Raw genomic sequence first — 18,011 nt, forward strand, 5'->3', positions numbered from 1 at the left:
AACTCAAAGTATAAAATTATACTATGAGTCCATCCTGATATAAATAAAAGATTGAATCAATTAGTAAATGGAATAGGAGAAAAACACGTCCCATTCAGAAGAATTCCAAATAAATGATGTAGAGAATGCATTTTAAAGGAGAGGAAGTATAACTTCCCATTCCTTAAGCTGTGCAAGGTGACTGCCTTTCAAAGAGTAAACTGTCAAAATTAGGAAAAATAATGCAATTTTACAGGGAAGATACCTAACAAACATTAAGCTAGCCAGATGATCAAAGTGATAGTGATGTGGTACTGACAGTATGTATCCTTAACGTGATGCGATGAAAATGACGCTTTCCCTCTGTGGCCTTCCTCTCAAGAGAACATAAGCCCAGTCCAATCATATAATATTCCAACAGAAGGGCAGCTTACACTATTACTAATCAATATAACTCAAACCATCAAGAGCATCCAAAACAAGGAAAATTTGAGAATTTGTTGCAGTCAAGATTATCCTAAGAAGACATGAAAACTAAATGCAATGCAGTCTCCTGGTTGGGATTCTGGAAAAGATAAAGGACTGAAGATAAGGAATTCTGAATAAAAGATGGATTCTAGTTAATAATAAGGCATAGCATTGGCTCATTAATTGTAACAAGTATACCGTACTAACATGAGGTGTTAATGAAAGAGAAAACTCTGCATGGGTGTGTGTGGGAAGGCAGGGGATTAATAAGAGAACACTCTGTATTGTCTGCTCTACTTCTCTGTTTTAAAACCATTCTGAAAATAAAATCTAGCTTATTAATTCAAAAAGTACATAGACACAGAGACATCACTTAAATATAATATGGAATGAAATAAGACAAAATGTTTCCATTTTTATGATTCATTTTTTATGAAGTTTCAAAAAATATAAGGCAAAAAACTATGGTGATAAAGTTTAGGATAATTGTTACTCTTGAAGGTGGTATGGACTGCAAGGGGGCAGTAGAAGCTTTCTTAGCTGCCCGGATATATTCTATTGATCTGGGTATTGGTTAAACAGCTACTTACAAACATAAAACAGTGTATGTGAATCATAGCTCAATTAAGAGACAGAGAGACCCACCCTTTCCCCCCCAAGTCCATCTTCTTACTCTCTTCCTCTTCCCCATGGCCTGGCTTCAAAGTATCATATTCATGCTCTGTTCCTCCCTTTCTATTCCCTCTTCAGCCCCCTGCAACCTGGTTTCAGCTCTCATCATTTTGGGGTAGGAAGTTGGGCATAAGCAATGAAGGGTGGCCTAAATAAAATGAGTTCAAGCTCATCTCTAAACCCCATGCCAGACCTACACCAATGTGGCTCAGGAGAACTCACAGATAAAATAACCACAGAGACTTTTCCAACTCTAGCTTGTGTGACTATGCACACAGTGAACACAAACTAACCACAGGGGCTTCTCCAACTCCACCACATGCACCCTTGATGCCCAGCTGTGTCTTCAAGTAAACTTAGGCAGACAGGAGCCCATGAAGGGTGCATAAATACTCTATACATCTGGTTATAGCAGACTGAATTATGGAAAAGACCTGCACAGTAGAGCCTGTTGTTATGTAACTTGCTAATGTCAATCAAAATTGTCAGTCCACGACAGGCTAGATGCATGTACAAAAACCCTGTCTTGAAAACACCCCATACCTCATCATTCCTGCACCAGTGCCTTTCTTGGCTTTGCCCACCTCTTCTTTGAGGTGTTCTTTCTGCTCTTTCCTTAATAAATTTGTTTTTGCTGCAGGTAAGACCTCAGATTCTTCTTGTGTCCTTACTAAGAACTGAGGCCCACAAGGGAGGGTCTTCTTTGACCCTCTCCTACCCAGTAACAATCATAATGCTCTTACAAAGATCATCAAAGTTTTGTCGCCAAAGCTAAGGATTCTTTTCAGACTTCATTTTTCCAGGCCAAGAGACAGTCTCTGATATTGCTGAGCACTCTCTTTCCATGAAATTTTTATTTTCCTTAACTATGTCTATAAAAATAGTTAAGGACATTACAGTTCAGATGTCACTACAATGTTACTGAGATGAAATAAGCTTGTAAGATCTCTTGGTAGAACTGTGCCTGGAACCTTGGAAATGCCTATATACATATTAAATGCAAGGAAAAATTTAAGATACAGTGAGAGATGGACTCTCTGATTTTTACAAATATGAATCCTGAAAAAATCGATTGTTAGAGAATCCAGGGAAAATAAGGAGATGGATTTACTAATCTTGTAAGTATAATTTCATGAAAATATGAGAAACTTTGATTTTAAATTATTTAAAATTTAGCCTAGGACTATATACATATATTATCATCTCATTTATTCCATTCTCAAAGAAAGGCAATGCCAAAGAATGTTCAAACTACTATGTAACTGTGCTCATTTCACGTTAGCAAGGTTATGTTCAAAATCCTTTAAGCTAGGCTTCAGCAGTAAGTGAACTGAGAATTTCCAGATGTACAAGCTGGGTTTAGAAAAGTCAGAGGAACCAGAAATCAAATTGTCAACTTTCATGGAGAAAGCAAGGGAACTCCAGAAAAACATCTACTTCTGTTTCATTGACTATGCTACAGATTTTGCCTGTGTGGATCACCACAAACTGGAAAAGTCCTAAAAAGATTGGGAGTACTAAACCATCTTACCTGGTTCCTGAGAAACCTGTATGTGGGTCAAGAATCAACAGTTAGAACTTAATATTGAACTTAACATTGAAAGTGAAGTCGCTCAGTCATGTCTGACTCTTTGCGACCCATGGACTGTAGCCCACCAAACTCCTCCATCCATGGGATTCTCCAGGCAAGAATACTGGAGTGGGTTGCCATTTCCTTCTCCATAACATTGAACAACTAATTCCAAATAGGGAAAGGAGTACGGCAAAGTTGTATATTGTCACCCTGCTTCTTTAACTTACAAGCAGCGTACATCATGTGAAATGTTGGGCTGGAGGAATTACAAGCCTGAATCAAGATTGCTGGAGAAACATCAACAACCTCAGAATACTCTTGAGAGTCCCTTAGACTTCAAGGAGATTAAACCTGTCAATCCTAAAGGAAATCAACCATTAATATTCATTGGAAGGACTGATGCTGAAGTTGAAGCTCCAAAATTTTGGGCACCTGATGCAAAGAGCTGACTCACGGGAAAAGACCCTGATGCTGGGGAAGACGGAGGGCAAGAAGAGAAGAGAGCAACAGAGGATGAGGCAGTTGGATGGCATCACTAACTCAATGGACATAAGTTTGAACAAATTCAGGGAGATTGTGAAGGACAGGAAAGCCTGGCATGCTATAGTTCATGGGGTCGAAAAGAGTCAGATGCAACTTAGCAACTGAACAACAACAGATATGCAGAGGATACTACTCTCATGGCAGAAAGTGAAGAGGAACTACAGAGCCTCTCAATGAGGATGAAAGAAGAGAGTAAAAAAGCTGGCTTCAAACTCAACAGTAAAGAAAACTATGATCATGGTATCTGGTCCCATCACTTCATGGAAAATAGAAGGGTTAAAAAGTGGTAGAAGTGACAGCTTTTATTTTGGGGGGTTCCAAAATCACTGCAAATGGTGACTGCAGCCATGAAATTAAAAGACACATGTTGAAAGGAAAGATATGACAAACCTAGACAGCATATTAAAAAGCAGAGACATCACTTTGTTGACAAGAGTCCATATAGTCAAAGCTATGGTTTTTCCAGTAGTCATGTATGGATGTGAGCGTTGAACAATAAGGAAGGCTAAGCACCAAAGAATTGATGCTTTTGAACTGTGGTGTTGGAGAAGACTCTTGAAGAGTCCCTTGGACTGCAAGGAGATCAAGCCAGTCAATCCTAAAGGTCAACCCTGAATAGTCATTGGAAGGATTGATGCTAAAGCTGAAGCTCAAATACTTTGGCCACCTGATGCAAAGAGCTGACTCACTGGAAAAGACCCTGATGCTAGGAAATATTGAAGGCAAAAGGAGAAGGAAGAGGGCAGGGGATGAGATGGTTAGATAGCATCACTGACTTACTGGACATGAATCTGTATAAACTGCAGGAGATAGTGAAGGACAGAAGAGCCTGGTATGCTGCAGTCCATGGGGTCTCAAAGAGTCAGACATGACTTAGTGACTGAACAACAGTGACAAAGATATATAGCTTTGAGGAATTTTGGACAGATATATAAGAATCCATTAAGAAAATATTCATAGAAATATTGTATATAAAGGCACCAAATGAGAACCAAACAAGTCATAATAGAAAAGGGATAAATAAATATTAAATTAGGGTTACTGCAGAGGAATTAAACAGAACACACTATTAAAAAGAGTTGTCAACCTGGATTATTTTAAAGATATAAGGATATAAGGATGATTTTAAAGTGTCAAGTTCCAGAAAAATGTACAGGATTCATCATATAATTGATGCATATTTTTCACATTTTTTTCTTAAGCATAATAAAAAGCTCATTTACATAGTTTTAAATGTGATTATGGTGAAGTCACAAATTATGCTTCCCTTTCCTTTGTTTTCCATGCGAAGAGCTGACTCACTGGAAAAGACTCTGATGCTAGGAAAGACTGAAGTCAAAAGGAGAAGGGAGAGGGCAGAGGATGAGATGGTTAGATAGCATCACAGTGTATTATTTTATGTTTCATGGTCATGAGACTGCACATATGTTAAGAAAATAAAAAAAGAGAGAACTTGTCTAAATACATACCTATTAAAGAATAGGCAGACATAAATATAATTCATTAAAGTACACTATAATTTCCATAGCCTGGCACTGCAATTTAAAGATTTGAATATATATATCAGAGATCAGATCAGTCACTCAGTCGTGTCTGTCTCTTTGCGACCCCATAAATCACAGCACGCCAGGCCTCCCTGTTCATCACCAACTCCCAGAGTTCACTCAGACTCACATCCATTGAGTCAGTGATGCCATCCAGCCATCTCATCCTCTGTCGTCCCCTTCTCCTCCTGCCCCCAATCCCTCCCAACATCAGAGTCTTTTCCAATGAGTCAACTCTTCGCATGAGGTGGCCAAAGTACTGGAGTTTCAGCTTTAGCATCATTCCTTCCAAAGAAATCCCAGGGCTGATCTCCTTCAGAATGGACTGGTTGGATCTCCTTGCAGTCCAAGGGACTCTCAAGAGTCTTCTCCAACACCACAATATATATGAATCTGGACCAAATAATCTAAGGCTGAATGTAAGAACATTCCATTCCTTTCTAAAAGGTATATATAAGTGGAATACAAAAAATCCATAGAATTAATATTCTAGGATAAGATTTTGACAAACTTCAGCCCACAGGTGAAATCTGGCTTATTTACACTTTTCGTTTTTTAGGTTTTTTTTTTTTTTTATTCTAAACATTTTTTAATGGTTGAAAAGAAATCAGAATAAAATGTAGGGGACATTAAAATGATGTAAAATTCAAATGTCCTTGTTCACAAATAAGATTTTAATGGAACATGGGAAACTCATTTATTTACATATTGTCTATGAGAAAGTTGAGTACTTCTGACAATTGAATAGCTCCCACTACAGTCTAAAATATTTGTCATTTGACCCTTTACAGAAGAAGACTGCTGATCCTTAGCCTACAATATATTATGGTAATATATATTCTTTTCTTATTGAATGGCATACATAATTTTAAGTTTCTTCTGTAATTACATTTTATGGGGAATGACTTGTTATTACTCAAAAAAGGACTTTTATTTTTTAATAGACTCAGCTATATAGACTCTAGACTTTTTTTTTTTTAATAGACTTCTAGTTTCTTGAAGTATTATATATCACATTCTTATATTTTAGCAAACAGTTCTTAGTGATACTGGTAGGTATTTCATGAAATTAGTATCTCCTAATAGAGTAAGGAAAACTTAAGGCTTAATGACATTTCAGAAGTTTTCACTGTAGAATGTTCCTTGGTTTTGATATGCCTATATGTTTTGTGAGTGTTCAGTGCAGGCTATTGTGCACAGCATTTCTGACTTTATTGAACACAAAGTCTTGTTTTGTGCTCTGTGGTATTCTATGAAATCTGCCTGAGAAACAGCTATACTGGACATAAAAAAGTTACAAGGGAAGTAAAAACTTTTGAGGGTTCAGCCATTTCCCCCCCTCTTGGTACAGTTTGAAATAGCATATAGCCAATGAATAAAACTCTTAAATGATTATGAATATCACTGTAACTTTGATTATCCCAATTTGGGAATATATCTGTTCTGATTACTTACCTTTAGTTTGCCATAATAGTTCATGTTTATTAATTTAATATGCTTAATATAGTAATACAATGTAGAATTTTTCACTGTTAAGAAAACTAGCTTAAAATAATTTCTTTACAAAATTTTGATTTATGTAGAATCAGACAATTTGTTGTTAAACTCCCTCAGAATTTATTCTAGCCAAGGTTGAACAGAATAGGATGTCTTCATTATGTGTTTTAACTGTTGACCTGTCATCCTTGGAAAGATAAACATTAGACCTTTGCTTTTCAACCTTCATAAAAAAAATGGCTTTAATGCCATAACCTTTTCTTTAAAAAGTAAATCTTCCATCTTAATATGTTTCCTCCCTTTTTTATGCAGTTACTTTGTTTGGCAGGAAATGAGCTCACATTTCCCTCTGCTGTGGGAAAAAAAAGAAAGCATGAAAAACAGAAAGCAATCTGTGACTCATATACAACTGAGAAAAGTATCACCTTATTCAAAAGATAAATCATATGATATTGTTATGCTGAATGACTAAGAAAGCATGGATTAGGTGATTGCATTATAAAAATATCAAAGTAAACTCATCTAAAGGGTACACTGTCAATGGACTGAAATTCAAAGATATTATATTGCTACCTAAATCTAAGGGAATCTAAGGAAAAAATACTGATTTTCTATTATAGACTTTCAGAAGATTGAGAATTAATGTGAGTCTTATTTTAGGAATTTTGCTGTATTTATTAACCCTTATTATATATGGACTCATATGCTCAGCTAAGTTTTACTAGTTAGATTTGTTTTTAAAAATCTCACTTTATTACTTGATTAAATTATTGCATTTTTAATACTTAAATGTTGCATTAGCTTCCTAGGGTTGCAGTAACAAAGTACCAAAAGCCAGTGTCTCAGAGTAATAGAAATATATCATCTCACTGTTCTGGAGAATAGAGGTCTAAAATCAAGACATTAGCTGGACTATCTCCCTGTGAAGGCACTAGAGAGGATATTTTCCAGGCCTCTGTTTTAGCTTTTGGTGGTACCTTGGCTTGTGGCAGCATAACTCCGGTCCTCACAAGAGTTCTCCATGAGCTTATCAGTGTTTATGTTCAAATTTTTCTCTTTTTATAAATACATAAGTCATATTATATTCAGTTCAGTTCAGTCTCTCAATTGTGTCTGACTCTTTGTGACGCCATGAACCACAGTACGCCAGGCCTCCCTGTCCATCACCAACTCCGGGAGTTCACCCAAACCCACATCCATTGTGTCAGTGATACCATCCAACCATCTCATCCTCTGTCGTCCCCTTCGCCTCCTGCCTTCAATCTTTCCCAGCATCAGGGTCTTTTCAAATGAGTCAGCTGTCCGCATCAGGTGGCCAAAGTACTGGAGTTTCAGCTTCAATGTCAGTCCCTCCAGTGAACACCCAGGACTGATCTCCTTTAGAATGGATTGGTTGGATCTCCTTGCAGTCCAAGGAACTCTCAAGAGACTTCTCCAACACCACAGTTCAAAAGCATCAATTCTTCCGCGCTCAGCTTTCTTCACAGTCCAACTCTCACATCCATACATGACCACTGGAAAAACCATAGCCTTGACTAGACGGACCTTTGTTGGCAAAGTAATGTTTCTGCTTTTTAATATGCTATCTAGGTTGGTCATAAGTTTCCTTCCAAGGAGTGAGTGTCTTTTAATTTCAGCTGCAATCAGCATCTGCAGTGATTTTTGAGCCCCCCAAAATAAAAGTCTGACACTATTTCCACTGTTTCCCCATCTATTTGCCATGAAGTGATCGGTCCGGATGCCATGATCTTAGTTTTCTGAATGTTGAGCGACTGTATTAGGGCTCATCTTAATAACCTAATTTTAATTTGCTCACCCCTGTTAAGTCTTGATCCCCCCAAAAAAATCACATTCTGAGATATTGGGGTTTAGTGCCTCCTATAACTGAATCTATCTTCCCAAAAATCATAAGTTGAAGCCTATACCTCATTGTGATTGTATTTTGATATGGGGCCTTTGGAAAGTGATGAGGCCATGAGGGTGGTGCTTTGAAGAAATGAATTAATTCTACAGGGAACCCTGCAGAGATTTCTTGCTGCTTCTGCCATGTAAGAACATAGCAAAAAGAAGTTCACTTATGAATTATGACATGGGCTCTCACAGGACGCCAAATCTGGTGGCACCTTGACCTTGGAGTTATAGCCTTCCGAACATTAAAAGATAATGTTTTCCTTTCTTTATTCCTATATTCCACCCAGTTTATATAATGTTATAGAAGCCTGAATGGACTAAAATTGAGCTCCAATATGTTTGGGGGACAAAATTCAACTCAAACAAATATCTTTTTCTTAGTAGCTATCCCACTGCAATTGCACCCAAATTTCATGGCAATTATAATCAAGTTTATTATATTTTTTCTGTTGAAATATTAATGAAGCAACCAAATACCGACTCATTCTAAACATTTGGCACTTATAACATACAGACTTTTGCTTTTCACTTTCTTTTTTTCATATTCATTCTGTGGTTTTTGTAACTTCAGGCAAAATGTCTGCTTTATGGAAGAGAGTATCAAATTGTCTATTTTCTAATCACTTAAAAATTTTTGTTTTATTGAGATATAATTGATATACAACATTGTGTAAGATGTATAGCAGAATTTGATTTACAAACATCATGAAATGATTACCATGATAAGTTTAGTGGATATTCATCATCTCATATAGATACAAAATGAAAGAAATAGAAAAAGAAAGTTTTCTTTGTGATAATAATTCTTAGGATTTACTCTATTAAACTTTCATGTATAACATATAACCATGTTAATTATGTTTATTGTGTTATACATTACACCCATGCTGCTGCTGCTACTAAGTCACTTCAGTCGTGTCCGACTCTGTGTAATCCCATAGACAGCAGCCCACCAGGCTCCCCTGTCCCTGGGACTCTCCAGACAAGAACACTGGAGTGGGTTGCCGTTTCCTTCTCCAATGCATGAAAGTGAAAAGTGAAAGTGAAGTCGTTCAGTTGTGTCCGACTCTCAGCGACCCCATGGACTGCAGCCCACCAGGCTCCCCTGTCCATGGGATTTTCCAGGCAAGAGTACTGGAGTGAGGTGCCATTGCCTTCTCTGAAAACACTATGTTAGTTCTTATTATAAACCAGTGTCTCAGCACTTCTATACATTTCAAAATAATCACCATGGCAAGTCTAGTTACCATCTGTCACCATTGGAAGATATTACATACTTATTAACTGTATTCGCCACACTGCACATTTCATACCTGTGACTCATTCATTGTGCAAAACAAGTTTGTACCTCTTAATCTCTCTCATGTACTTCTCTCCTTCCTCCACCTGCTTCCGCCTGGAAACCGCTATTTGTTCTCTAAATCTGTGATTACTTTTCTGTTGTGTTGTGTTTATTTTCTTGTTTTGTTTTCTAGATTCAACATGTAAGTGAAATCATACGGTATTTTTCCTTCTCTGTCAAACATTTCACTCAGTATAGCGCTTTCTAAGTCCAGTCATAATTCAAATGAGAAGATTTCATTCTTTTCTCTATGGCTGAGTAATATTCATTACCACTAGCACCACATGAGAAGCCTGTATCCCACAACTTAATTCATTGATGAGCTTTAGTAGTTTTATGGTGGCATCTTTAGGCTTTCCTATGTACAGTATCATGTCATCTGTAAATAGTGACATTTTTCCTTCCTTTCTATTTTGGATTCTTTTATATGTTTTACTTGTCTGACTACTGTGAGTGTTCTAGTAGGATGACTGGCTTCTGATCAGAATGGTTGCCACGCCCTGCCTTGTGGGGAGGCCACCAGCTACAGAGCTCTGGGAGATCCTGGGGCTAGTGCTGGCCCACTGGTGGTTGAAGCCCAGCCCAAGGGGCCCCAGATCTAGCACTGGGCTGCTGGTGGGAGGGCCTAGTTCCTGACATGACTGGCTGTGGTATCAGAATTGTTCCGAAGTTGGTGTCAGCCTGCTGGTGAGTGAAGGCAGAACCAGAGGTGGCTGACTGAGGGGTCCAAGGTGTCTTGTAGCCAGCATTGGCCTGCTGGTAGGCAGAGCCACATTTGGGCATCTCTGGCTTCAGGGCCCTGCAGTGTGGTGTTGGCCTGTTGGTTGGTGAGGACAGTTCCTAACACAGCAGGGTTCTGGGCTGTGGTCATTCTGCAGCTGGTATCAGCTCCCTGTTGGGCACGGCCGGTGCCCCAGGGTTTGGGGCTAGCACCAACTAGGTAATAGGGACAGACTGGTTCTGGGGTTGCTGGCTGCAAGGATTAGGGGTGGGAAGAATTGGGTCACAGAGCTGGTATCAGCCACTGATGGGTGGGACTGTGGCCCATCTAGGTAGATGCCTGAGCCTCTGGCTTCTGTAACAGGCTGATTCTGAAGCTGGCATCAGCTCCCTGGTGGGTGGGGCTGGGGTTGCTGGTCCTGGAGCTAGTGCAGGCAGAGCTGGGACCTGAGGTCTCTGCTTGCAGGGCCTTAGGGTACCCCAGCAAGTGCTGGGACACTAATAGACTGGGCTGGTTCAGAGTGGCTGGGGACTCAGGGGGTCATAAGGCAACAGGTTTGCTGGTGGGAGGGTCTGTGTCCCAGCCCAGGGAGCAGCAGGATCTGAGGTACCCCATTACTGATGCTGGAAGACAGGTGGCCTGGGCCCATTCTAATGCAGATAAGCTACAGGGAGTATTCCAAAATGGTAATTGCAAGGACCAGTGTTCTGGTATAAGAAACTTCCCAAAACAGGTACCAGAACTGTGTGTGTCTCCAGGGTGAACTCCAATGGCCTCCTGTCTCTCTGGGTGCCCACTTATTTTATGAGAAAGCAAATTCTTTGCCAGATCTTCCAGTATAATTTCTCTTAAGTCTAATTGCCAGGATCCAGCAAAGGGGAAAAAGACAATTTGTAGTAACTAGAAATCATGAGCCATTTCCTGCTTTTAAGTACATTGATTCCCCTTCCTCATCTAAAATTACAGTTCTGCTAGCAAGAAGTTATAAGGTCTCTGTTGGGTCAGCACCTCAGAGAATCTACCTTACCATCTGTAACAATGACAGTTTAATGGTGTCTGATGAGATTGGTGATTCTTTCTTTTGTTTCCTATACCTCCAAATTACTCACAAGTGATTTTAAAGAAATGAACATAAGAAGTGGCTATTGAGAGCCTGAGAGTGTCATCCTAATTTTTGAATAGAGTTTATTTTATCATAGTAGATAATCATCTGGTCTTGTCAATTGCATATTGTAAGTTATATTTAACTTTTGTAAAATATGAACATGAATATAAGGATGCAAGTTTTCTGTTACATAAAATACAGCATTTTCTCCAACTACACTTTTATTACAAATTGAAACATTTTCATCTAAAGATTCATTTTAATATAAGGAGATCACACCAGTCAATTCTAGAGGAAATCAATTCTGAATATTCATTGGAAGGTCTGATGCTGAAGCTCCAATACTTTGGCCACCTAACACAAGAGCTGACTCAGTGGACAAGACCCTGATTCTGAGACATATTGAGGGCAGAAGGAGAAGGGGTTAACAGGATGAGATGATGGGATGGCATCACCAACTCAACGGATGTGAGTTTGAGCAAACTCTGGGAGATAGTGAAGGACAGGGAAGCCTGGTGTGCTGCAGTCCATGGGGCTGCAAAGAGTCAGACAGAACTGAGCAACTGAACAACAATTAAAAAAAAAAAAAAGGTTACCTTCTTCTAATAGAAAATATACTTGAAATATATATTTTATATATTTTGGAAATGTTCCCTTATATGGAGAAATAAAATGTTCTAAGCAAAAGTAATTTCAATTTATCATTTAACAGAGGTCTTAAGACTTTCTATCAGTCTAGTTCATGACTCCTAATTATGAATAAACAGAATTTGTATGTGTGCTGAATATTTTCTTTTAATAATTTCATATAGAATGAAATTGTGCATTGACATTTCTGTATGCCACACAGTTTTATAATTGCAGTATATTTTTTTTTAATTTTCTGAGTGATAAAATATATTTATGTTTACTTTTCATCAAGATAGAACTGAAAGAAAATAACCTCAACTTCTTTAAAAAACAAAGCAGCCATCAGATGACTGTATGCTTGGTACCAACTAGAATTGAGTCCCTTCAGAGCAGACAGAAGTAAAAATAAATAGCATTAAAGTTAAACACTATTGTTGAAAAGGGAACTTAATGAAAACAGTGAATCAAAAATAAGATGTCTTGAGGGTAGTAAAATGTCTAGGATAACTTAAGGCGTGTAACTTTGGCTTATATTATTTCATATATATCATATAAATGGTACTGCTTGTTCTTGGGAAAACAGTAAGTAATGCTTACAAAAAATAATATTTTTCAACAAAGGCGTCTAGCTACAATCAAACATAACATATCTAGATGGTTTAATAATTCAATAAAATTGATTGCAAATAAGATGGAGCAAGTTGTATCAGACTGAATAGTTAAAACTAGAAATAATCTTCACAAAACACTGCTTGAGACATAAAACTTGGCAAAGTACAATAAAGTATTTACTTAAAATTTTAGCTGTAAAAAATTACAATAAAAGTTGAAGTGAATTATCTTACAATATGTGAAGTGTTATAAATCTTTTATAATTTTTTTCAATTTAAGGAAGTACAGTATTAGATTTGAACAGCTAAACCCAATATCATCATTTAAGTCAAAAGAAATGTGTGACTTCAAAACAACCAGGGAATTTACTTCCATATATAAGATACTTATTTTTCATGTTCATTTTTGTTTTGAGTACAGACAGACATACATGACGTTAAAGGAAAATGTTAACCAGAGACCAAATTGTTATTCAAATGTTAACTAAAGTGTTATTCAATCACTTTGAATTTCAAAGTTCAAAATGTATAATCAGTTCATTGGATAGTTTCAACTTAGTGAAGTGTCATGAAAATGCCACTTTCCATAAACCATGCCTTTCTTGTGCTACAGTGAACCTTTCATTTGCACCAAAAAGTAGTCTTCTTCATACTTAAATTTCATTATTTTTTGGTTATGTTGGCTATTAAAATTTAATCCAGACTAGCTTAAAAGTCAGGAGAAGGCAATGGCACCCCACTCCAGTACGCTTGACTGGAATATCCCATGGATGGAGGAGCCTGGTGGGCTGCAGTCCATGGGGTCACTAAGAGTCGGACATGACTGAACGACTTCACTTTCACTTTTCACTTTCATGCTTTGCAGGAGAAAATGGCAACCCACTCCAGTGTTCTTGCCTGGAGAATCCCAGGGATAGGGGAGCCTGGTAGGCTGCCATCTATGGGGTCACACAGAGTCAGACATGACTGAAGCGACTTAGCAGCAGCAGCTTAAAAGTCTAATTCAAATCTATTTTAGAGTTTACTTAACTTTAGATTCCATAGCATGGCCATATATAGGATGGATGTGGGCAGGGCTTGCCTCCGTCTGAGACCGCAGCTTTAGCCAGAAGAAGATTACTCGTGAGGTACAATCTTGAACTAAATTTGTCGCCCTAGTCTTCCCTCAGCATGTTTTTAATAAGTAAATTTTTCCCTTGATACAAGATAATAAGTAGTTCAGTAATAAAGCAATTTCATTATTATTATTATTATTAATCATTCTGATGTAATAAATATACTTTGTTCTCTTTAAGACACTAAATACAAAATGGTTTTTGCTATTGTTTTGGGGACTGACATTAGGAGAACAGCTGGACAACTGGCAGTGTGATGGGTACAGATGTAGGGTGAAGGCCCTGGGGTGGAATCTGGATGAACTGTTTTGAAAGTATTAAGCCCCTTTTTCCTGTGACTTGGCTCTTAGCTGCAAACCCCGTACTAGTGGTAAATCTTACTGACTCTCACATATAAATGAGTTACTTATGTTTTCCAGATAATAAAATCTGTTATCTTTTCTTCTGAATACTTAATATCCATTGCCACAAGAATGTGCTAATATGCCACAAGAATACCACCTCAAACACACTAGCTTAAAGCAATAATTTAGGTCATAAGTTTAAGTCATGAGTTTATAGGCCAACTATGTGGATCTTTTGGTCTCAGCTTGGCTCACTCCTGCATCCGTGGTCAGCTGTGGGCCAGCTAGGTGCTCTGTGGTAGATTCAGCTGTGTACTTAATACCACGTATAGGTTGGACTAACTTTCTGCTTGTCTAGAATGGCCTCAGATTTTCATTCTTGTTCCTTCTGCAGGCTAGTCCAAGCACATTTTAACAATAGAGAGAGATGAGCACAAAGAAGTGGACATAGATGAACAGTTTTCAAGCTTTTGCTTCTGTCACCATTGCAAACACCTTACTGGCCAAAGCAAGTCTTGTGACTAAATTTAGTAATTAAGAAAATATACTCAACTTCCCTTAGAGGAATCATTTAAGTGACAAATATGAGAAGCTTAACGATAAGATTGGAGAGAAGGACTTAGGCCAGGTGATGTGGAGTCAAATTAAGAAAAAAAAGCTGATCCCAAGTTCAATTTTAAGTAGATTGCAAAATAATATCACAGTGTATTTTCTTATTCATAGATCTGCCTCTCCTCTTTTACATACTCCTATACAGTAAAAACAGAATAAAAAGGCAGAATTATGTACCCGAGTGATCATTTTCTGAGTATATAAATTTTAATTTTTATTATATTCAAATTTTCTTCAATGAATATGTTTATATATATTTAAATTAATTTTGTGATTATTTAATAAGTATATGGTAATTTAAATAAATAATAAAATAGATGTCATTAAAATACTTTTAGAATTTATAAAAATATTATTTTTGCAATGATTTTATGTAAAAAAACTCAAAATATAATTACCCTTAATGACTGAAAAATCACCTAAAATATTAGACATGGAAAGAATATCAGCATTTCTGAAATCCAATAACCCAACATATAGGTGAGTAAACTGCACCAAGAAGCATGAGAAATTTGGCTTAGACAAGACTGCTAATTTAAATATTTCAAAAGGCAATTTAAAAATTCCAAATCATTGATGGTTTTTGTTGTCATTATAAGAGTTTATTTTTCTCATAATTTGACAGTCTGTTAGGATTAGTTGTTGTTGTTGTTGTTTTAAGCCCATACAGTGTGGCTTGTGGAATCTTAGTTTCAACAAGGGTCCTTGGTAGTGAGATTGCAGAGTCCTAACCACTGGATCACAGTGGAATCCCCTAGGAATTAATTTTAATTCGGTTAAGTTCAGTCCCTCAATTGTGACCGACTTTTTGTGACCCCATGGACTGTAGCAGGCCAGTCTTCCCTATCCATCACCAACTCACGGAGCTTGCTCAAACTCATGTCCATTGAGTCAGTAATTTTAATTAGGCCTATATAAAGATAATAGAAATTAGTTTACATCTTAGGATATACTTTCTATATATTTTCCCCATTACTATGTTCTAGTAACTCTTAGATGAATCAGGTGATTTTATATAATGAAGTTTATATTATCATTTTTATGTATTTTCTTAGTGTACTTAGTTATAATACCATGTCTCTTTCATTTCCCATCTAAGAGAGAATTCTCTGAGAGAGAAGTCTAATTAAAAAAAATAGAATATAATCTTCCATTTTAAAAATGTTTTCAATACTAAGTAATCAAAACATCTGATAAATTATGAAAATCAATGTTTACATAGTAAACAGTGAAAGTGGTCATTGTTGACTAAAAAAACACAATCACAACCTCAAAGTAGAGAGTGTTTTATTCAGTGGGAATTATGAGGACTTCAAGCCTGGGGAAGAAAATGCCTTCTTAAGTGAATAATGCAAAGAAATAGAGGAAAACAATAGAATGGGGAAGACTAGAGATCTCTTCAAGAAAATTAGATATACCAAGGGAACATTTCATACAAGGATGGGCACAGTAAAGGACAGAAATGGTATGGACCTAACAGAAGCAGAAGATGTAAAGAAAAGGTAGCAAGAATACACAGAAAAGATCTTAATGACCTTCATAACCACGATGGTGTGATCACTCACCTACAGCCAGACATCCTGGAATGTGAAGTCAAGTGGGCCTTAAGATGCATTACTACAAACAAAGCTAGTGGAGGTGATGAAATTCCAGCTGAGATATTTCAAATCCTAAAATATGATGCTGTTAAAGTGCTGCACTCAATATGCCAGCAAATTTGGAAATCTCAGCAGTGGCTACAAGACTGAAAAAGGGCAACTTTCATTCCAATCCAAAAGAAGGGCGATGCCAAAGAATGTTCATACTATCACACAATTGCACTCATTTCTCATGTTAGCAAGGTAATGCTCAGAATCCTTCAAGCAAGCTTCAACAGTATGTGAACCAGAACTTCCAGATTGTACAAGCTGTATTCAGAAAAGGCAGAGGAAACAGAAACCAAATTTCCAACATCCATTGGATCATAGAAAAAACAAGAGAATTCCAGAAAAACATACTTCTGCTTCACTGACTACACTAAAGCCTTTGACTGTGTGGATCACAACAACTGTGGAAACTTCTTAAAGCAATAGGAATACCAGAGCAACTTACCTGCCTCTTGAAAAACCTTCATGAAGCTCAAGAAGAAACAGTTAGAACCAGACATGGAACAATGACTGGTTCCAAATTGGGAAAGGAGTACATCAAGGCTTTGTATTCTCACCCTGCTTATTTAACTTCTGTGCAGAGTATATCATGCAAAATGCTAGACTGGATGAAGCTAAAGCTGGAATCAAGATTTCCAGGATAAATATCAGTAATGTCAGATATCCAGATGACATCACCCTAATGGCAGAAAGTGAAGAGGAACTAAAGAGCCTCTTGATGAAGGTAAAAGAGGAAAGTGAAAAAGCTGGCTTAAAACTCAACATTCAAAGGAAGATTATGGCATCCAGTCCTGTTACTTCATGGCAAATAGGGAAAAATTGGAAATAGTGGCAGACTTTATTTTCTTGGGCTCCAAAATCACTGCAGATGGTGACTGCAGTCATGAAATTAAAAAAAAAAAAACAAAAAAAACACTTGCTCTTTGGAAGAAAAGCTTTGACAAATCTAGACAGCGTATTAAAAATCAGAGACATCACTTTGACAGCAAATGTCCATATAGTCAAAAGTATGGTTTTTCAAGCAGCCATGTACAGATGTGAGAGTTGGACCATAAATAAGGCTGAGCACCGAAGAACTGATGGTTTCTAACTGTGGTGCTGGACAAGGCTCTTGAGTCTTGAACATCCAGGAGATCAAACCAGTCAATTCTAAAGGAAATCAACACTGAATACTCACTGGGAGCACTGATCCTTAAGCTGAAACTCCAATCCTTTGGTGACTCATTGGTAAAGACCCTGATTCTGGGAAAGATTGAGGGCAAGAAGAAAAGGGGGCAATAGAGGATGAGATGGTTGGATGGCATCATTGACTAAACGGACATGAGTTTGACCAAACTCTGGGAGATAGTGAAGGACAGGGAAGTGTAGTGTGCTGCAGCCCATGGTTTCACAAAGATAGGACATAACTGAGGGACTGAATAACAACAACTGGCCCAGAAAATAGAGTCCCAGGTGACCCTGAGAGAATTTTCCCAAGCAGGCAAGGGGAGGATTCAGGCTATATTGAAGTTTGGTAGCAAGGGGCAGGTAATCTGAATATCAAAATGTTATTATTAATTAAGGCAAACCAGCTATCTCACATTAAGGGATTTAGTGCTCTTCTATTGGGCTTTCCTGGTGGCTCAGTTGACCTGCAATGCAGGAGACCCTGGTTTGATTTCTGGGTCAGGAAATTCCCCTGCAGAAGGAATAGGCTAC

Source organism: Bos javanicus, chromosome 17, assembly GCF_032452875.1.
Source record: "Bos javanicus breed banteng chromosome 17, ARS-OSU_banteng_1.0, whole genome shotgun sequence".
Lineage (NCBI taxonomy): Eukaryota > Metazoa > Chordata > Mammalia > Artiodactyla > Bovidae > Bos > Bos javanicus.